The sequence below is a fragment of the Diabrotica undecimpunctata genome, chromosome 2 (assembly GCF_040954645.1).
Source record: "Diabrotica undecimpunctata isolate CICGRU chromosome 2, icDiaUnde3, whole genome shotgun sequence".
In the NCBI taxonomy this organism is placed as follows: Eukaryota; Metazoa; Arthropoda; class Insecta; order Coleoptera; family Chrysomelidae; genus Diabrotica; species Diabrotica undecimpunctata.
In genome coordinates, this window is record NC_092804.1 from 2804855 (window position 1) to 2828092 (window position 23238).

A 23238-nucleotide genomic window follows, 5' to 3' on the forward strand; every position below is an offset into this window, starting at 1 on the left:
AAACATTTTGGGCAATTGTGAAGTCTTCTAACGCTTCGTTAAACATTGGAGACTGTCCTGATATTCACCAGTGACCCTTTACGTATCCCCTGGCAGATCTGGAATATTCCGAGCTGCCTTAGTGTTGTCTAAAAACTCTTAAAACCTTTTAATATAGTCCTGAATTATTACAAAATTACCAGAAGTTCTCAAAAGAGCCCCTATGTTTTTGAAATTATCTCAGAATTGGTATCTGAGATATCTTCAGGTCTACTGTTGTATGTTTTACTGTTTATCATATCTCTATAAGGGAGAGACGTCATGTCAAACCCGAACCTTAAAATAAATTATTCTTATATAAAAAAAAAACATATCAATATCTAAACAAAAAAGAAAGAGCTAAGATATCTTTTTGGCCGTCTTCCTTCAGATACCAATAAAAAATGACCGAACTGTGTTAGCCTTCTAATCTTTACTTTAGTTCTCAATCATTAAACACTTCCTGAACTTTCCTAGAGTTCTTTAACTCTCGTCTAAAGAATAAAACTGCCCCGATATTCTCATTTTGGCCCATGAAATGTTCTAAAGCAATTCTAGAATATTCCAAGCTGTCTTAAAGTCTTTTAAAGGTATCTAAACACTACAAGAGAGTTTTAGAATCAATTGATTACGAACTTTTGATTTATTAAATACATCACTGGAGTTTTCCAATATTCAATACTAAGAGTGTGAGTAAAGAATTCTCATTTTTACGTCTGAAATATTCCGGTAATATTTAAAGATATCCTGAGATCCTCCAGATTTTACTAAAACGTTTGAAGACAGTTTTGAATCAATATACACATCCATGAAGTTTTCTTAAATGTTCTCTACATTATTACAGGCTACGAGGAAGTTCTCTAAAATATCTTGAAGCCTTTCAGGATACTGTATAGTTCTTTGGAACTCTCTTTGTAACGCATATTAAAACCAGCCCTGAAGTTCTTCTTTCAGTTCGGTAATTCTTCGAATTGTTGAGGGCGTCACGTAATAACGGCCAATTATACATTCTGATTTCAGAACACATACCATAAATCCATAGCTATTTAGATACCCTCGGGCCAATAAACATAGTTCTGGCAACTATTAGTGCTCCCAGTAAGGGTCTAAAATAAATATTTGTTTGAAATATAAAAGAAAAAAGGAAGTTTTCGGCTTACTTCGTCAAGACACCACTCAAATAAAATTTCGTCGTGTATGCTGGACGTTCAGAGACAGAAAAGAGAGATGAATTGCCGGGAGGTTACGACCGCTCGGATTTTGAGGCCACTAGAATATTTACTAGGAATTATAATAATAATTTTTGAAACTTTACAAAATAATTTAAAACTTTTAAAACGGTTAGACTGTTTTGTTAGTAGTTTTCTAAAATGTTTCCAATTAATGTATTGATATTATAGTTATTATATATTTCTTTTTAGTTATACTCTCCAATATCCGATACACATAATTTTTGTTCATGGTTTGTTAAAAAAAATCGAGCATTTATATCTAAGCGAAAAAATATTTATTGTTATAAAATGTCGGATTAACCTTCAATTTGAATTGTAGGATTCTATTTAAGTCTGGTAGTAGATAAACAATGATGTAGACATTGGTAACTCTCTTAAATGTCTAACTGTACTTTTAACGTGAACACACAGTCTATTGAACTAAGCAATTATTCATTTCTGAATTGTTTATAGACTAAGTGCTAAGAGGGTAATAATTTTAATATTGACAGATTTGGCAATAAAATATTTATAGTGGCTGCTTTCAAAAACGAAGAATATATTGAGCAGTTTTTAAATAAAATACCTAAAATAAAAAGAATATCTGTCAGTTTTTAGATAAAAAATAAAGGTATTAAATACTTTCTTGTTTTTTTTTAATTTTTTGTTTTTACATTACATTAAATACCAAGTGTTTTGGCTTTTTTATTATAATTAATGAATATTAAAAAAAAGTATATTCTGATTATAAAAAACAGATTTTTATATGCTGTAAATATTGATAAACGATTAGACACATTTGAAAAAATTATATGAAAGGATAGGATATTGTTCTAAAGCTATTTTCTTGTGGCATCGTAATGTAATTCACTATTTTTGTTGGAAATAAGCCACAATTTTACTTTAAAATTAAATTTAATTGAAGGTTCGATTTCCACTTCGGAAATAGTTCTCAGAGACTCTTTAATGAACTCTTGAGAACATTCGAGCAGTCTGATATATTTCATAACAGCCCGGAATACATTTAACTCTCTAAGAAACTTCAGGGATGTATTGAATGATTTGGAACTATCTTGGAATCTTTTAAGGTCCCGGAAAATCCCAAGGCAGATTAAAATATTCCACATCTATCCTGAAATATTTCAAGGGTGAAAATGGGATAATCCCTAGGAAACTTGGCAGTGCATAACGATTCAGAACTTTCGTGGAATGTCTTATAAATCTCTAAGGGACCTCACAAGATCCTGAAATATTCCAAATTTGTCCTAAAATATTTCAAGGTCCAAAATAAGAACAAGGCAAGGGGACTATAGAGACCATTAAAGCAGCTTAACGTGCTTTATGGCAGTCCAGAATCATTTAGAAGACTTTAGAGCTCTTGAGAAAACTAAATTGCGCTATTTGTATGAAAACTAGCTATGAAAAATTGTCTCAAAATGTTGGAAGAGACTTTGAAAAACTTTAGGACCGCTTGGAGTATTTTAGCCGTCTTGCAATATTTCAAAGACGAAAGTGAGAAAAATTAGAAACAACTTTATCAGTTTTAAATATTTAAAAAAGCTCAACTTCACAACAATACAAAATGCTTGGAATAATGTAGGGAACATTAGATACCTCTATAAAACTTCAGAAAAGTGTGAGACCATTTATAATTGTCTTGGAATTTAGCTCTTGGAAACTATTTAGCTTATACCTAGCAGATATGCCGGAAACACAGTCAAGAAAGTTCGGATACGCCGATGACTGGGCCCTTACTACACGATGCAGAATACTAGAAACGTCTCAAGAAGTTCTGACGGCAGACTTATATATATTGGGCAAATATTTTCGCAAGTGGCGACTTCAACCAAATGCATCGAAAACAGAAGTTAGTTGCTTTCACCTGAACAATAAACTTGCTGGAAAGGGACTCAACATACGGTTTGAAAATACCACACTTACCCACAACAAAACACCGAAGTACCTGGGCGTAACACTAGACAGAACGCTATCATTTAAAGAGCATTTAACAAAAACTGCCCAAAAGTTGAATACAAGAAATAACATTATACAGAAGCTCTGCGGTACCACCTGGGGAGCATCGGTTTCCACTTTCCGCTCTACTGCCTTAGCCCTTGTTTTCTCGACCGCTGAGTATTGTGCTCCAGTCTAGCTACACAGTCTAGCTACACAAAATATTCTTTCTATACAGAAAAACTTACAATGTGCAATAAATCACCTTGAAAACTGGTCAAAAGCTGTGGGATTGCAATTTCCTAAACCAAAACCAAAGGTATTTTATTTTCAAAAAAACGGCACTCTACAAATCCAGATCTTACGAGAGAATCAGAAGATATCTCTCTCTCCATAATATGCAATTCCCAAAATTTTTTATTCAATACAGTCACACCTCCCCTCTGGACCTATCCTCCTGCAATATGTGATCTAACCCTTTCTAAATACAATAAGCTTTAGACCCCCCCATGCAGCAATTATTCAATCATTTTACAACATACTTGCTTCTTTCCCAGATCATTGTCATATCTATACAGATTCATCCAAAACTATTGATGGTGTGGAATCAGCAGTTTTAGCTCTGAACATTATATTACAGTTTAAATTATCTTCCAGTTGAAGTATTTACTTTGGAGAACTATACTCAATTCTGCAAGCTCTCATTTATATACGTACCCAAAAAATTCCAAATTCTTTCATAATTACCGACTTTCTCAGTGCATTACAGACGATAGAACAGTTATATACCAGTAATCCCATAGGTATTTTATTAAAAGAACAATTACATTTACTAAACAACGCGAGGCAGTAAATACGCTTTATATTGGTTCCATCACACATTGGACTTCAAGAACACGAACAAGCAGATTTTCATGCCAGGTAAGCAATACACAGTGCCTCTTCAGTGTTAGTGAACTTAGTGTCTATTTCCGACTACAAATCGTTCCTTAAAGAAAAAGTGACAAATAAATGAAAAACGAATGGAATCTTTCAAAATCAACTATACACATCGTAAAGCCCTCAACCGAATCTTTTTTTTTTCTAAGCCCTTCTCCTTATTCGGATTGGTGCGAGATAAATTTAAATCGCCAGGTGTTTGTTAGCCTAACCCGTTTACGTTTAAATAGGTCATAGCAAACTAACTCACAGCTACCTAATCTCCAAATCAAATCGCCCTATTTGTGAGTTATGTAACTGCGACATTAATGTAACACATATCTTAGTAGAGTGTCCTAAATATATCAGTGAAAGACAAAAATACTCCCTACCTAACAATATAAAAGCAATCTTAGGAGCACATTGTAAATTTACAAATAAGTATGTTTAATTACTTAAAAGATATTAATGGTTTAAATAAACTGTAACTATTAATGTTGTGTAAACCCTATTTACAAATTGTAAAATATTACATTCTTACCTAAGTGTGAACCTATTTAATTATAGGTTAGATAGATATAGATTATAATAATTAATCAAAAATACTGTTTAGACTTAAGTATCTACGTATTAACTGTAGTACAGCTAATAACCCAAAGTGGTTGGTGTTGTTATCAATAAAATAAAAAAAAAGACCTGACAGAATTTGAAATATGTGAAAAAACTATGTCAACCGGGATTTGAACCAAAACTTGGAACACTGAGTCGACATACTCGTTTATTTCGTAATGAAAAACTGTAAAATTGAAATTGAAATATTTCTCTATATTGTTGACTGATTAAGCTTAATTCCAATAGGTCTCATAAATGAATCAAGAAAAACGATAATAATAGGTTTTAATATTCTAAAGCTTTGTTTCAAGAATCAGACAGATAGGCAATGAAACGTCTACAAACAATCTGAAGTAATTTTCTTTTCGTTATTATTTTATTATATGTATACAAAAGGATTTGTTTATAAAACCTAAAGATTATATTAAATATGAGTTTTTACGATACAGTTTGTGCAATTTTATTTTGTTTTGTGATTGCGAAAAAAGGAGACAAAACCTGTCGCGATAATTTACAATTATTTACAATCCCCCAAAGACTATATTTTGAGATTAGTTGACATGTATAAGGGATCGATTCAGTCAAATTTTATTAGTTGTTAAACGAATTGGTATTTTAAACGAAATTGGTTTTTTTTGAGAATTTATTATTGAGAACAGGTGAGTCAATATGGTCAAGTAATTTGTAGGGGTGTTAAATTTATTTGTTTATTTTTATCAATTGTTATGTTCCTGAATGATTTCTTTAGGTATTTGGATCATTTGCATACTCTGCTTTAGCACTGACACTTATTTTACTTTTAACTCACTGACAACTCAAAAACGCTTTGTCCTTTTCAGCATTCTCACTACATACGTGTTTTCCAGGAACTGAATGACGTTGACGTTGACGTTGATGTTGAAGCAGCCGTTTTTCACTATCCGTGTCCGATCTATTTTCTTGTTACTGTTTATATAATTTTCTCTTCACTTTTATGTTTTCATGAACTTAGTTTGACGATCACCAAGTCTCTTTAGCCTTAAACTTCCTGATTTTTTTGATCTGATTTTTTTCCGAAATATTTCAATAGCAGTATAGAATAGAATAGAAAATATGCTTTATTGTCACTGACAATTTGTACAATTTTATAGACAAAGCTTACAAAAAGTCAGAAATCGTCAATATCACAAAATAAAAGATAATATCAATCTAATAAGTTTACTAGATAAGAACTAATAAGTTTAAGTTGCTGCATGTGATACCCAAATATATATAAAAATATTTTAGTTGCTTGTATATTATTCTACTAAGGCCAAAAAGATACCGTATTTTATTATAACCTTAGATTGGGCACCCGTACTAGAATCCCAAAAAGGAACGCCATATCGAAGATGAGACTCGAACAAACCAAAATGTTATTTTGAAAGATACTTAACAAATCGATATGAAGGGGCCATTTAAGGTTGCTGTCTACAAAAATACCAAGAAATTTTACAGAATCAACGTTACTGGTCTGACTGTTATTAAGAAGCAAGGGTTAGAAAGCTCCTTTATAGGATAATGCTACTTATTATCCACGTCAAAAGAGAGAAAATTAGAGTCGGACCAGGTTTTTATTTTAAGTAGATCAGAAGTTATAGTTGCAATATTAGAGTTCCACCAGAAAGAAAAATTTTTCCATCGATTTTTAAGTTAGTGATTTATAAAGATAACGAAAAGTAGAGGACCTAATACTGAACCTTGTGGTAATCTACATACAATGCTTTTGTGACTAGAGTCAGTATCATTTGTTCTAACCAGTTGTTTCCTATTTCCCAAGTAATATTGGAACCAATTTAAAGAAATACCTCGAATTCCGTAGAAATTTAGTTGTTGAAAATGTCGTGATTTACACAATCAAAAGTTTTGGCATAGTCACAAAAAAAAGTGCCAGTGTAAAGAATATTGTTTAGTACTTAAACGAGCTCTTGTACATTTATTAGTTAAAACGCCGAACTGACTTTGTTATAAAATGTTGTTTTCAACGAGAAACGACATAAGTCGGGCTTTTAAAAGTTTCTCAATAATTTTGGATAGTACTGGTAGGTATGCAATATTTACATAGTTCCATGCATTAGATTTCTCACCACCCTTATGAAGAGGAATAATAATGGCTGTCTTTAGGCACTCTAGAAATATACCTTTTTCAAAGGAATCATTAATTAGTGAGACCAGGACTTCCAATACATTTTTTGAGAGATTTAAGATAAGACTTATTAAGGATGAAGACCTTTTTTAAATTGGGGAGATAGGAAATAGGATCTTGCTGTGGCAAAATAGTTGAAGTTATATTTTTACTTACATTAACGAAGTATTCATTTAGATTTTCAGGGTTTAGAAGAGAAAATATTTAAGCTGTGTCAGTTTTATTTCAAAGATCGTTTATTATGGTCCAAGTTTCTCTTGCAAAATTTTTAGAGCTTTCCAGGCGATTTTGATAGTTAGATAGGTTTCTTTGGACTTGGAGATATATTCAGTGACAAAGACGTTGCTAGTAAATTTCTTGATGTACAGTAGTGAATGCCTATTCTTGGCTAAACTGCGGATATCTTTGGTAATCCAGGGTTTGTGATATTTTGACTTAATTGTATTTAAAGGAACTGCCTTATTAAAAATACACACAAGCCTATCTAAAAAATCACTGAAATTGTAGTCCACATTCACAGAGGGAAATCACTGAAATTATAGTCCACGTCCACATTATCTCTAATTATACTGGCCATATTCCTCCAAATTGTATTAATTAAGACTTTCTCTGATATTTCAACATATTTTTTTTACTATTCTTGCTCTGAATAAACCAAGCAACTCATGTTGGTTGCTTACTGTCTCACTATTACCTTGCAATCCTTACATTCATGCATATCTTCTTTTGTTATAAAATAATCTATTTGGAGGTGATTTTGTTCACTTTTTGTACCTAATAAGTTAAGTTTCACTCTTTTGAAACAAGGTGTTAACAATTGCCATATATAATACTGTTGCTAATTCAAGCAATCTTCACCAGCTTTATTTCTGATAACAAATCCTAGTCCTCCATGTGTAGCGTCTAATTATGTCTTGGATTAAATCACATGTAATTGCATCTCCTAGTATAACTTTCTTCTCTGATGAAATATCACTCAGTAGGTCTCCTAATTGATAATTTAAAGCTTTTCTTTCATTCTTACTCAGCTCTGTTTGAGGAGCATACACACATAACATTCAATACTTCTTTATTAAGTACAAATTGCACTGACATTATTCTATCACTCGTTCTTACAACTTCTGCTACGTTATCTTTCATTTCACTATCAGCAAGTATACCAACTCCATTCCTAGTGTTACTTTTCTTACATACCACAATTTCTATCCTTCACCTAGTTCTTTCACCCTTGGTCTTCTCAACCTGCTCTCGTGAATGCAAGCAATGTATAGTCTCCTTCTTTTACGCGTATCTATTAACTTCATACTCTTGCCTCTAAGACTTCCAAGATTCTAAGACCCCATCCTATTTTTTCTAACCTGTAATGGTATCTCCTTGATATATTCCTCAACTCGGAAATTCGAACGGAGGCTCACTTTGCTTTCGGAACATTTTACCTCAGGAGATACCATTATTTCAGTATAATTTTTTTACGTTTGAAAAAGTCTTTTGTGTGTGAAAAAAGAGTGTGTTAAATAGTAAAATACTTTATAATAGGCAAAGAAACTCAATACAATCTCGTATGATCTCGCATAATTCCAAGCACACCCTGTATAGCGTGCCTTAATCAATCGATTCGCAATTATCCAACGCCTTAACTCTTCTGCTACCGCCGACTCTGCAATAGGTACCTTGTCCGACAACCACTACCAAGTTCAAGGCAATTCATTGCCATTTTCAAATTATAGACTGCATTCAAATCATACAATACTGCAACTGATAAAGAACTTTTTCGATTTGATTTCGTTAGGCCCGATCGGGAGTTGAAATTCGTATTTCGGACGGGTTCTTCTTTGATGATGATGGAACAAAGTGTCTTTTTCGTCGCCAGCTCCTCCTACCACCTATAAGAATCGGATTCTGGGATCATCTCGCATTTGACGATCCGAGGGCCTACATACAGCACTAGTGTTCATTTTCGAAAATTTTTGGCAAATTTTGGAACCATTTTGTGAGTGTCGGTGACAGTTTCTTTGGATTTTTCAAGTAAGAAAGAAGAAAGTAATAGATAGTCAAAATAGATTTTGAGGTAATATAAATATTAGGAAAGCTATACTAAAAATTATTAAAAATCATACCACTAGAGACAATATTAACAAATATTAATTTTTTTAATTAAAATGGTATTCTATCATTTTTTTTTTCTTTTCGTACTCCTAAGGGCATGCCAGACAGGTCAAAATAAGGACAAAATTTTAAAAATAAAAGCCAAATATTTTTGAAATAAATAAGGTTCGAGAAAAAATTGCTATATTCTATAAGTAAACTTGGATATAAATCTGAAAAAAACACATTTTCTAAATAACATTTACTTTTTGGTAAGAAATTTTATTTTATACCATTTTATATTAAATATATATATATATATATATATATATATATATATATATATATATTATATTTTGCAAATTGTTAATATTCCAGGCAATCAGCATAAAAACAATTAACAATAAAATGAGTTTTAGTGTTTTTTAAAAACAAATTTAAAAATTGCTGTAAGATGACACAAAAAAATCGCTTCAGAACAATATTAAGAAACCGTTATGTGTCCAGCGTTATTCACAATTTTAGGAGATTAAAAATTTTTTTACAAAAAACTAACACATTGTCAAAATTCAATCAAATTTTCACGTATCAAATCTGGGATTTTTTATTGTAGGCTTTGGCCATCGTCCTTTAGGAACTCTGCTATGATGGCATTTTCACCGGATGCATTAATATTTTTTAAACTCTTTATTATGTCTATGATTTTTCTTCTTTTGTTGTTATTTAATCATTTTTATTCTGGTTTATTGTTTCTTTAAGTGGCTGCTGTATTTGAAGATATTGTTATTCATCCGTATTTAATACACTTTTAAAATATCTGGCCTATCTGTCCAGTTTTTTATCTATTCCTCCTACTTAATGGCCGTCCTCATCTTTTTACTTTGTAGAAATTCCTGACTTTGTTAATTACAAAATCTTATTCAATATTATTTAATTTTTCTTCCAGGTACAACCTATTCTTTGTTCTGCATATTTTCTTTGCCTGCCTTCACTTCTCAGCGTATAGTTGTCTATTGTCCACATCATTCTTCTTTGTGCTATTGATCCTGGCTCTATTCCTCTCCACAATCGCTTTCTTACAATCATTATCATGCCAATCTTTTTGTCTTCTTTGCGAGGGTTTTGGTTGTACCAACTCGGCTGCTTGTTGAATCGTTTCTCTGAGTCGTTCCGACCTACTGTCTATGTCTTGTACCACTTGCTGTTCCGACAGTTTCCCTTCTACTTCTTCTTGAATTTTTTTTCCAATTTTCTTCCTTTTGCAATAGTATACCACGATATCGTTTCACCTGCTAATGTAGACATCATTTGTTCCATTTTTCTTCTGCATCCGCTCCTCTATAACTTCTACTGTCTTTAATGGGCTTCATATGTTTCGCTTCAATTAATATATAGTCTATTTGATTAATTGTTTGATCATCTGGTGATATCTAAGTACCTTTATAAATCTCCTTATGATCATGCTCATAATACGCATATTATTTCCAAAACCAAATTTAATTAATCTTCTGTCATTTAGATTGCTGTATCTGTGTTTGTTCTTTATGACCGGTTATTTGTCCATAAGCATTTGTAAGCATTGTCCATTGTTCATAATAATAGTTTTGATATCCTTATCCTTATCTTGTGTAGGGGCATGTACATTTATAAATGTTGTTTTTCTGTACTTTCCCCTCATTCTTAACTGATATAATCTGCTTGTTATTGGTTCAAAGTTCATTACTAGTTCTGCAATTTTCTTTTTAACAAAAAGCCCTGCTCCAAATAGTGTTTCATTGTTTCCACTGTTAAAGAATATGTAGTTTTTAATCTCTTTGCAAAAAGTACCCTTTTATTTGGTTTCATGGATAGCTGCAATATCTATATCTTCTATAGAGTATCTGCTAAGTTTTTCATTGCACTTGTTTCAAATTTTCCTCTAACATTCCATTGTCCCATCAAAATCCTATTTCTTGCCTTTTTCGTCAATCTATTTTCCTTGTCGTTATACTTTTCCGTTATTAGTTTTTTATAACCTTTCGATAGCCGTGTTCCATTTCTACCATTCATTATTTACGCACAGTTTTTGGTATCCGACTTTTGCATCTATTTTTTTTTTCTCTTTCCGCTTTCGCTAAATCCCTCAACTGCTTTTGTATTTTGGCTTCAGATTGGTCTTCAGATTTAGTTAGGTCACTTTGTATAAAATATTTCGTTCCTCTTAATTCGTAATAAGTTGTTTGTCCTTGAGGATGCCCATTTTCACTACTGCTATTGGTGGTTTTCCATTCATGATCTTGATTTTCTGAACCAAATTTATTTATTTTCACATCCAGCTTATCTTCTATGAATTTTATAACATCTTCAATTTCTTCATATTCCTTAAATTCGAGCCCTTTGATTCTGTTTTTTGATTTGATTATCCATTTTCTCAATCTTGTTCTCCAAAAAGTTTACTTCGTGTTTGACTAGCAATTTACGAGATAATTGGTCGTTTCCAGACTTCTGGACCACTCTGTATATTTGTGTTGATGATATCTACAGGCCTATTATTAGATTAAGAGAATATAAATTACAAATTTAAATAAATCAAGTCTGCGGGGCATTGCCTCGTCTTTTTTTATAATCATCACTTTTGAATATTCAATCGAAACTAGATGATTTGCAGCATATTCTGACCGTTAAAACGGTGAATGCAAATATGAATAAATACTTCTGGTTAAACAATAGAAACAGCAGATAGTAAAATCGGAGACAATGAGAGGTAGGTGCGTAAGGTCAGTACTGACGGTGTACTATCAGAATAAAATCTGCCTACGCGAAGATGATGTACAGTTCGTTTCGCAAAACTATTACCAGTAAAATTTTTAGTATAAATATAGAATAGATTGTAAGCCCATGGGATATTTTTAATGGGTCATTTGACTCAGCATAAATCACATATATAAAACAATACTACAATATGTAATAACAATTTTAGAAACTATGCCGTCAATTCTTATCAATATAGGTGAGTCACAGGTAAGATAAACTTACCAATCAAGCAGGGGAAGGACTTTTGGGCAAGCATATTTGTACTGCATTTATAACTTAGGTCGGTAATACAAAAATAATGACCGGCGACCTAATGCCGTACAAAAATAGTGGTACCAGGAGCAGGGAAAATTTATTATTTTCGGAAATTTCGGAAAACTTTGAACAAAATCGGTGATTTTGAATATTGTTACTAACTTTTTTATTGTTTATTAAAATTTGTTTAAATATGCCTGAACTTGTGGGTCTTATCGTGTCTTCTCGTGAAAAAAATCCTACCTAAACGTTGGGTTTTCGAGGATTGTTCGTAAAGAGTGTTAAACTTGGTATATATCCACTGCTTCATATAATCCTACAATAATAATTGTAGAGTGTACATCAAGGGGTGAGAAATCTGAGATAATATGATCAATTTTACATAAATTTATAAATCTTTTAAAACCTATTAAACTATTGAAATAACAACTGGGATTACACAAAATTCAGGTAGTCTAAAAATACGAATTAACTGGTACAGAAACGATATATGGAAAGAAGAGTGATTTTAAGGGAGGGTATATAGTCTGGCGAATAGTTAAAGAGCAAATGCATATAAAGAAATATATTGTGCCAGGGATGTCAGAAACCTACAAGAACTGAACTAGAACGAACTAGTAACGTGTGATAAAAAATATAAAAACAAAAACAATTATTGAACTTCTAAAGGATATTTTTTAGAGGTATAGAAATTTATATTTAAGAGCCACGACTTACCCTTCAAAACGAAAATCCGTTTATTAAGATACTACGTATTTACAGTGCTGCTCTATGGGGTTGAATCATGGACACTAACCGAGGTACCCATGGGAAAACTAGAAGCGTTTGAGATGTGGTGTTATACACGGATACTGAGGATCTCCTGGGTGGACCAAATAACAAACATTGAGGTTCTACGTCGGATAGATAAAACATGTGAAATTATATCCACAGTAAAACAACGCAAGCTAGAATTTCTTGGACATATAATGCAAAACGATCATAGATATAACCCGCTGCAACTTATATTACAGGGAAAGGTCTACGGAAAGAGGGGACCAGGAAGAAGAAGAATATCTTGGCTCCAGAACTTACGAAAATGGTTTTCCTTGGCCACGTCAGGACTATTTCGAGCTGCGGTCAATAAAGTTAGAATTGCCATGCTAGTAGCCAACATCCGTAACGGATAGGCACCACAAGAAGAAGATAGAAATGTAAGTTGGTGACACTTTCTTAACTGTCAGCCACAGCTGTCCAGCGATTTATGTTAAGTTTGGTTTGGCATTTCAGCATGCATAGACTTGACGCCTGAACAACGCTTCCAAATTGTACAAATTTATTTTGAAAATTGTGGTTCTGTTCGAAATACGTATCGCGCGCACTACGTCCATTTTATGGTCAAACAATATTCCATCAGAGCAAGAAATTCGATTGTATACAGATTGTGTACAGAAAAAGTTGTTGCTAATGTAGAGCGTAACATACATGAAGACCCGAATCAGTTTATCTGCCATCGAGCACAGCAGTTGGATATGTGCCCATAGATTTTGCAGAAATATCTTGCTCTGTGTACTTACAAAATCTAACTCAAGCAAAAATTGAGAGTACATCATGACCTAGCAAGGCGTCGATTCATAGATTCGGTGAGTGGGTCCAAAACGGGATTGCCGTTGATTCCGATTTTCATAAGCAAAGTTTGTTTAGCGATTAAGCGCACTTTTGGTTGAATGGCTACGTCAACAAACAAAACTGACCTATTTGGAGTTAAGATTATCCTTAAATGTATGTTGAGAAACCAATACATCCAGAAAAACTGACTGTTTGGTGTGCTTTATGATCTGGTGGATTCATTGGACCATATTTCTTCAAAAACGATGCTGACCAGAACTTTACAGTCAATGGTGACGGCTATAGAACCATGATTAATGCCTTTTTCATTCCCCAATTGAACAAACATGATGTGCAAGAGCTGTTGTTTCAACAAGACGGCGCAACATGTCACACAGCTCGTGCCACAATTAATTTAATTAAGAACGTTTGGTAACTGCATAGTTTCACGTTTCAGACCGTGAATTAGCCTCTAAGATCGTACGATTTAACACTGCTAGACTTTTTTATGTGGGGATATGTGAAGGTGCTAGTCTACGCCGATAAGCATGTAACGATTGACCACTTGGAGGACAACATTCGCCACAGTATTGCCGATAAAAATGATTGAAAATTAGACCTTCAGATTAGACTACGTCAGGGCCATCCATGATGATCATATGCCGGAAATCATATTTAAATTATAATGCCAAAAGATTATTTTTAGAATAAAGTCAATTTCATGTCAATTTATAAAAATTATCTTTGTTTTATTCCATTTCAGTTCTATACTTCTAAAAAAAATCCCTTTAATTCCATATAAAAATGTCACAATAAAATTGCCGATGAAAAATAACGTGTCGCGTTTTTTTTTTTTTCATTTTTTTTTTAAATCGGTAGCTCTTACGTTCAAATATTAAATCAATTAAATTTTTTATTGCGCTAGGATTGAATAATTCGTTTTATAACATTATCTTTCATCAAATAATTAATAAAACCTTATTACCATATCTAAATAAGTGCTTTCTGACAGCCTAAGGTGCAGAAGTTATTAATCCTTTCAGTAAGATTGGCCACCAGCCAAGCTATCGTATAATCTTCGAACTGGTTTTTAATAAAGACAGAATACACTCGTATAAATGCTGATTTCGTTTAGTAATCTTGATTTAAATTAGATATGATACAAGATTAAAAAATAAATTTAGATGGATTTTAAAAAAATAGCAAAAATATCAAACGATAAATATTATGGATTAAAAAAATTAATTTGATCAGTTAATCGGTTGTTTGTCAAGATTAGCTGTTGATTTTGTAGATTCTTGAACCCAATAAAAAAATCGTAAAAGTTCAGCTTGATTTTTATGTGTTTCTGTCACTTTTTTCGTTAAAATTTATTTTCTGTTTTGAATATCTGTTTTGAAAACAATCTTTAAGGAATAATACTACTGTATAATTATTAAAAAAATCGATTTTTATTGAAAACTGGTCAAGTTTTTATTGAAACTGCCACTAATCAGAAATATCCAAGTAAACCCTCTGCAATGCAAAAACTAAACATCGATGACAAGATTATAAAACGTTTGTATAAAATCGCTTAGAAGAAATTTTTGGGGCAAATGCAGTAATAAGACAACAAAATATAATAGAACGCAACTATACTCGCACTAACATCATTGCTAACAGCTCGGTATCAGTTCTCTCTTCAAAGAGGTGCTAAACAGAAAAGACCAAATCAACAAGGTGACCAAACTCCTCGACAAAAATCAACTATTATCCAAAATATAGATGTTTAATGTTTTTTTACGTTAAATATTAACTATATTATTCGTAATTTAAATTATATTGTCATGTAAACTTTAACTCATTATAACATAACATCATTTCCTCACTCTTTTTCTGGGTTTTCTCTTTATCCAACTAGCTCCTGTCTGGGCCGCCTATGTACTGTTCTCTGGTTTTCGTCATAGTCTATTAACTCTGTTAATAGTCTACTCATTGGAACATTGGGCAGTAAAGAAGTCTTTACAAAATGGGAGAATAGACTATAGATACACGGACTTAATTTCCAAGATATATGATCAAGCAACAACATCCATTAAAATAGTTGAACAAACGGAGCCCGTTAAGATACGGCGAGGAGTCAGACAGGGTGACACTATATCACCCAAACTATTCAATCAAGCTTTGAAAGACGTTATGAGGAAATTACAATGGAAAAAACGGGGTATTAAATAAATAAATAAATAAACAAAATTAAATAAATGGCTATTACTTGAATCACTTGAGATATGCAGACGATATCGTAATATTAACAGATAAAAGGGACGAATTACAAAATTATGATGGATGGATGGATGAATTAAATAGCGAATCAACAAAAATAGGTCTACAAATGAATTATAATAAAACGAAAATTATAACCAACCAACCAGAAGAATTAATAATTACAATTGCACAAACAACTATAGAATAAGTAAAAGAATATGTATATTTGGGACAACTAGTTAAATTAAATAAAGAAAATCAGACCGGAGAAATAAAGAGAAGGATACGGTTGGCTTGGGTATCCTTCGGAAAACTTTCCTATACACTAAAAAATAGAAAATACCCCCAATATTTAAAAACAAGAGTCTTCAACCAATGTATACTTCCTGTTCTCACCTACGGTTCTTAAACTTGGACGTTTACGAAGGAAAACATGGAAAAAATAGCAAAGACCCAAAGAGCCATGGAAAGGCAAATGCTGAACATCAGGCTATCAGACAAGAAAAGAAATACTTGGATCCGCAACAAAACAAAAGTGGCCGATGTATTAACGCAGATAGCAAAACTTAAGTGGAAGTTCGCTGGACATACCATAAGACAAAAAGACGACAGATGGAATAAGATGATTATATACTGGAGACCATATAGTTACAAACGAAAAAGAGGAAGGCCACAAATGAGATGGTCAGATGACTTAAAGAAACACGCAGGCCTGAAGTGGATACAAACTGCCTACAATAGTGAGACATGGAAGAAGGAAGAGGAGGTCTATGTCCAAAATTGTACAGCAAGGGCTGTATAGATAGATAAAATAGTATACTCGGATGGTTCCTGAGATCGTTGAAAATCACCTCTGCTTTTTCGTCCATTGTTCTCAGGATTCTCTTTTGTTCTTAGTCCCTAAATACGTGCCTTAATGGAACGTACTTAGGTATATTGAGAGCATCTCTAATCATATGGGTCTGGACTATTTGTATTTTGTTTCTGTTGGATTTGTAAGTGTGTCACCATGCTGCGGAGTCGTATGTTAGTGTTAGTAAAATTATACAGTTTGCCATTTTAATCTTTGTTTTGAATCTCAATTTACTATTCCGACCTACAAATCATGAGAGTTGACTTCTTATTATTTTAGCTTTCTTGGCTGTTTGTTTCTAGTGTTCTGTGGACATTAGCTTTTTCTCCACCGTTGCGCCTAGATATTTCGCTTGATTTAACCATTTGATTCGCGTATGGAATAGGAATAGAATCCCGTTTCGTCTGCCTCTTCTTTTTTGGTACATGACGGCCTGTATTTTGTCAGAGTTGACAGCTATCTTCCATTTTACAAGCCATGTACAAAGCCATCTTGTAGTTCGTTAAGTGTCCTTTGTAGGTGTCTTGTTGCTAGAGCTGGGTTGGTACTGCTAACAGCTATCGCTGTATCGTCTGCTGCGTATAGACTTAGCAACGATCTGGGTTTAGTTGGGGTGTCTGCTGTGTATGTGGTGTATAGACATGGCGACAACATCACTCCCTGAAGCACACCAACCTCCATGGCTCCAGCTTTGAACAGAGTTGGCCCTATCCAAACTTTGAACCTCCTGTTGTCTAGGTATGACATAATAAAACATGTCATCGTCTTACTATAACCATATTGGTTCATTTTATACAGCAGGCCTTCGTGCCAGACTCTGTTGAATGCTTTACTGACTAGAAAGGCGGTTGCTATATATTTCTTTTCATTGAATCATTTCGTGATATATTCCGTTAGACGCAGTACCTGAAGTTCACATGAGTGTTTGGATCTGAATACAAACTGTGCTTCAGGTATTGTTCCGATTTCTTTTCATATTTCTTTTAGCCTAGCTCTGCAATTTTGCCTATTGCTGGTAATTAGCTTATCGGCCGGTAATTCTGTGGAAATGTGCCATTTTCCCTGGTTTTTTGATCATTATTACGTGAGCTTCCTTCCATCTCTCAGGAAAATGTCAATCTTAGGATATTGTCGATTAAATTTTTTATGTATACTATTGCTTTCACTGTCAGATTCTTCAGAGCTCTATTTGTAATATGGTCTGGTTCTGGAACTTTTTGGCGTTAGTACGCTTGATCAACTGTCTGGCCTCTTCAGGAGCGGTGCGGGTAATATCTATGTTGCCCCTTCTTATTTTTATTACCCTGTCTCTTCTTTCCACTTCTTCTGTGAAGTCTAGATCTTCATCGGGATGATAGTTTTTCCTACATGCTCTTTCTAACGTGTTTTTTATAACTTTCTTTATTGTCGCCATGTAAGAGTGGAATTGAGTTTTATCTTTTCTGTATATTTTAGATAGCTTCCAAAACTTAGATTTATTTGGGTTTAGTTGCTGGATATAGTTGTCCCAACTTTCTATGTTCGATGTTCTTCTAATTATTGGTTTTATTAGCAATTCTTTTGTCCTTTTGGTTTCTTGTTTTGTTGGCCCTTCTTTTTTTCCTGTTTTTTTTTTATTAGTTTTTTAGCTCGTTGCTGATTTCTCTGAACCTTTCTTTTATTGTTGGTGTTTCCTCTTCTGTGGTGGCCTCGATAGCATTTTGTATCGTTTTTCTAAGTTCAGAACACATTCCTTTAGTTCTTATTTTGTGTTGATTGTTGTTATTGCACCGATAGTTTGGCTTACCATTTTTTTGTAGTTTGGCCAACTTATCCATTTTTTCTTGTAGATTTGCAAGCAATTTGTTTCTACTGCTCTCAGGTTTAATACAATTCGGTTGTGATTTGATTCACCCTAGTTCATTGAATGTATTTTGTGTTGTTGGCCCACGTCTTGTACAATTGCTATGTCCAGGAATGTAGTGAGTCTCCAGCATGGAAGAATATAGGTTCTGTCAGTCCTTCACTATGATGTTTTGTTTGTATTGGAGATAGTTCCACAATAGTCTTCAAGGTAGCCTCACAATAGTATTCAAGATAGCCGTTACGGTTTGTGGTTTTGTCGAACCAGTTGGGCAATCTTGCGTTTAGGTGTCCAATGATAATGGTGGGCTCCTCTTTACCCAAAATGACGTTCAGGTCTTAATTGAAAATTGGATCATTCGGTTTAACATATGCTGAAACAATCTTCAGCATATTATTTCCCGTTTTTGATTTCTACTATGGTTGCTTCCATAGTGACCAGACCATCTAGTGTAGGAATTACTTGATATTCAATTCCCTTTTTCACCAGAATGACCGTGCCTTCTGATGTGGCCATAAGTATTTATCCTTCAAAATACACTGCTCAGTTTTCTACAAAATACGCTTTAAGAAACGTATCAGTTTTTTTAGGAACCAGCTGTACGTGTTGGGCCCAGCCTTATTTTTAATTTTCTTGTTTAAGATTCTTAGTTCATTTTTGTTATGATCTTGATTTTCTCTCAGTAGGTACTTTCTTTTGTGTAGAAGATATTTTGTGCAGTAGTTAAATTTTTTGTTTTTCTTTTTAGTGCGAGAACAGCATGTCTTTTTAACATATTTTAATGTTTGAGTAATATAACTGTTCATTTCAGTAATGCTGATGTCCTCTAAGCAATGTGTAGCCAAACTAGTGTTAATATTTTTTTCATAGAGTATTATATCTTATACGAAATCCATCTTCAGCTCTTCTTTTTAAAAATCATTTTTGATCTTTATACTTCAGTGTTAAAACTGATTTTTGCTTTAATCAATCTACAGTTACCTTCTTTTAAAATTTTTTCCAATACTGTTACATCCCGAACTATATCTTTCCGAATTGGTAGTATGAAATCAATCTCATTTTTTGTTGAAAGTGTAAAAACTATTTACCAAAGACGCTTAAATCAATATCTAGAACAAAATTAAATATTTTCCGACCTACGCGTCTTTGTGATATCGACTAGGAAAATATGACACTTCGAAGAAGAAAAAAACATTAACCAACTGTTTCGTAAATCAAGAGATTTGTTGTTTATTTTTTATAAGTGCCTGTAAGATGAACTTGTACTTTTTTTGTATCGTAAAAGACAACACTCCAAAATGCCCCATCACGATTTTAACGGTTCACCGAAATGTTTCCATTTTGTCTTTCTCTGAAATCAATATCGAACCAATTTAAGCACCTTTTAGTGTATGCAAATGAGTTCTTTGTAAACGCGACATGGAACTACAAAAAGGTGATTATAAACATCTCAAACGGTGTTCTTTCTTTTCTTCTCGACAATTACCAGTTCGCATCTCGACCAGTTAAACAAGAAAAACGTGTAATAATTTCGCTACCAGTCACACAAATGGATGAGTATTTTTACTTAAAGATACATTTGGATCGAGACATAAATTATTTAACTGTTTTTTTTTATTTCATTATCTGAATCAAACATACAAGGTTATTACCTGAGGAAATGTAACAATATAGGAAAGGTTCAAGAAGTTTCTTTGAAATTTGTTTAAAAAGAAGAAATTTGTCGCGGTTTTGGAGCTCGACGTATAATCTAAATCTCTTGGTTGTTGGTTATCTTTCCTTTCAGCCGCTTACAGGACAGTCTATGATAAGATTTATTCAATGAAGTTTCCAAATATTTCCATGATTTTAACTTTTTCAGTATTTATCAATTCTGTATCAATTCTTGTTGATTCCTGTTTATATCATCCTTAGCCAAACATTATTCATAATATCTTTACCCAAGCATTATTAGACACTTCTTTATCAAGGATACTCCAATCACACGTTCGGATCCCACAGACAGAGTGGCTGAGCCCAGTATTAGCAGGGCGTCAGCCCGTTCGATCTCTTCCACGCCTGTGTCAAGTTAACCCTATTGATTAGAGCAGTATCAGCAAATTCTCTTTTGCACTTAAGAACCAGTTTAGAGCTGACTTTAAGTGCTTTGAAAATCCTTAGCGCTGCTTGACTCTCACAGCAGATAGAGGCGGTCCTACCTGGGCAAAACCCTATCTATTATCTTCTGAGCACATTTCAGGATTACAAAGATCTCGGCCTGAAGAGCCTGGCCAGATTTAAATCCGATTCCGCTACTACATACTCCATCACCTATCTGCTCGTCCATTCTGGACCCATCCAGGTGAGCCCGCTTCGACGAATCATTACAAGCTCTTTCCATTCACTCGTCCCGGTGGGGAAATTGAACCAAAAAGGATGATGAGAACGCTCATGGCCCATCCACCCATTAATTCACAACCAGTGTCCAGAGCAGTTGAGACGATAGGCTGCCATCATAGCTTCATACTCTACAATAAGATGTAGTGGAAGGAAATCCAGCAGAGCCTCAAGAGCCGCTGAGGTGAACATAGTAAAAATGAAAAATAAAAATAATATTGCAAAAGAATTAGTTCTTAGAAAAACATCTTAAAATAATAGCAAATTACAAAAAAATACAAGCATTACAAAGTATACTACATAAGATTACAAAATTTATTCTAACGAAGAGAAAACATATAAAATATATCCTTACATTAATAACAGTTTCCATAAAAAAACAACATTATACAAAGTTAATATAAGATAAGGTTCATCATCCAGTTAGTTTTGATTAAACTTGTTTTTGAAATTCTTTAAACATGTAGCTTCTACTATGTCAAGTTTTGCTTTACAGTAGTTTTAAATGAGGCAATAGACATTACATTGCATCTTTCTCATCTATGAGTTAATAGAGACAACTTGAGCTTTTTTAGTATACTTTCATAATTTTTTTCCACAATTGAATTGCTGTCCAATATCTTTCATTAGAATAACTTTCAGAGGGTACTTTCAGAATAAACAAAAAGCATTAACTCAAGAATATTTTGCTAAATAATCAATTGAAATTGGGTGAATCTGATTTTGTAGGAGATAAGTACAGTGGAATACGAGTTTGCAAATGGCGTGACAGAGGCAAAAAGTGTGTGTGGTCATAATTAATTCTCTTCATGATCCTTCATTAAAAGTTGATGTTGGAACAAACAAAGAAGAAAAAAAGAAGTGCCCTGTCCACAATCAGTAGCTGAATACAACAAATTCATAGGCGGCGCTGATCTTTCTGATCGATACTCCATCTCATCTCATGGAAAAGTCGTAAATGGTGGATGAAAATTGTCTTCTACCTTTTAGGTAAACATCAATGGCCGCTGAAAGAAAAATAGCCATGTCTCATTTACAATTTCGATCAATATTAGCCAATGAAGTAATTGGTAATTTTTCCGGCAGAAACTACTACAAGCAAAAACAAAATGCGTAAAATTGGTGGACGTTCCATTTCCACCAATAATGTTACTATAAAAACGAATGTTGGGGTGCATTTTTACCAGTAAAAGGGAAGTATAGACGATGTGCGATGTTGTTCTGCCCGATCAAAAATAGCATGAAATAAGTGTAATGTTGGTCCGTGTTTTTTTTTTTCCTCAGAATTTTATAAGACTGGGTAGATTTTTATTTTGAACAGTCACTTGCAGTAGTGTTATAGCCCAGTCTGAATAAAAAAAAAAGGTGGAAAAATGTTTCGCAGATATCTGAAGCTTTAAAGACATAGGTGGGGGATACTAGATGATGAATAGATGAAAAGATACTCCTAGTTTTACCTTGCGTTTTTTTAAAGCAATAATTTATGGTCACAATTTAATTTTTTGTCTATAACTTTTTTCGCTTATATTTTAAATAAACAATATTTATGTCATATTTTATGTCAAGAATATCTTTATTTTCCCGTTTTTTTAATTAAAATTGATAAATAATTTACAGAGATATTTGCAAAAAAGCAGTTTTTTTTGCACTAATTTATAAATTTTATTAATTTTTTTATTAACAAAATAAAATAGTATTAGTACATTTAAACCTCAAGGAATTACCATCTTTTAGATTTGTGCGAAATTTCCCCCCGATCAGTCAAATATTTTATAAGTTATTTAATTTGTTTATCCCTGAGGCTAATTATTTAAACTATTGAGCTTGCCCTACGCATGATGCTAGACACATTCAGCAAATTTCATAGGATTGTTTAAGACTTAGACTATCTCAGAAGTTAAATGCATATTGAGTTTTCATCGAAATTATTTACAAAATAAACGTTTGAAAAAGGGGTATGTTTTTTACTTATAAACAATTGTAATAACTTCTATATTTTTCAAGCTACAGACTTGTACGTACAACCATTGGATAGCTGGTAAAAAAGCTCACATTAAAAAATAAAAAACCTTCTATGACCAATAGGAACGAAGTTAGTGACTATTTTTAAAAAAATCATATCTCCATTGTTTATAAACATTAAGAAGTAAAACTTGCATAACTTTTGAATGAAAATCTAAACTTTATATTGAAACTTATAGCTATAAAATTTATCTAATTTTTCGAAACGAAGTTACTTTCGAAAGATCGACATAGGAAAGTGGAGAGGATATCTGTTTCAGCTCCGTTTTTTTTTTATCTCAGCTTCCTTTGCAGCTGCAAGCCT

At 33.0% G+C, this 23238-nt stretch overlaps 1 protein-coding gene across 2 annotated transcripts in view; it reads left to right on the forward strand.

Annotated features, from left to right (window-relative positions):
* The first annotated feature begins 8556 nt into the window (after positions 1 to 8556).
* Positions 8557 to 23238, forward strand: part of LOC140434069 (probable chitinase 10) — a 64100-nt gene continuing 49418 nt past the window's right edge. The window contains exon 1 of one of the 2 annotated variants that reach the window (XM_072522079.1): positions 8557 to 8944. The gene's annotated coding sequence lies outside the window, so the exon portion shown is untranslated. The remainder of the gene's footprint in view (positions 8945 to 23238) is intronic. The other variant, XM_072522080.1, reaches the window with a different exon arrangement.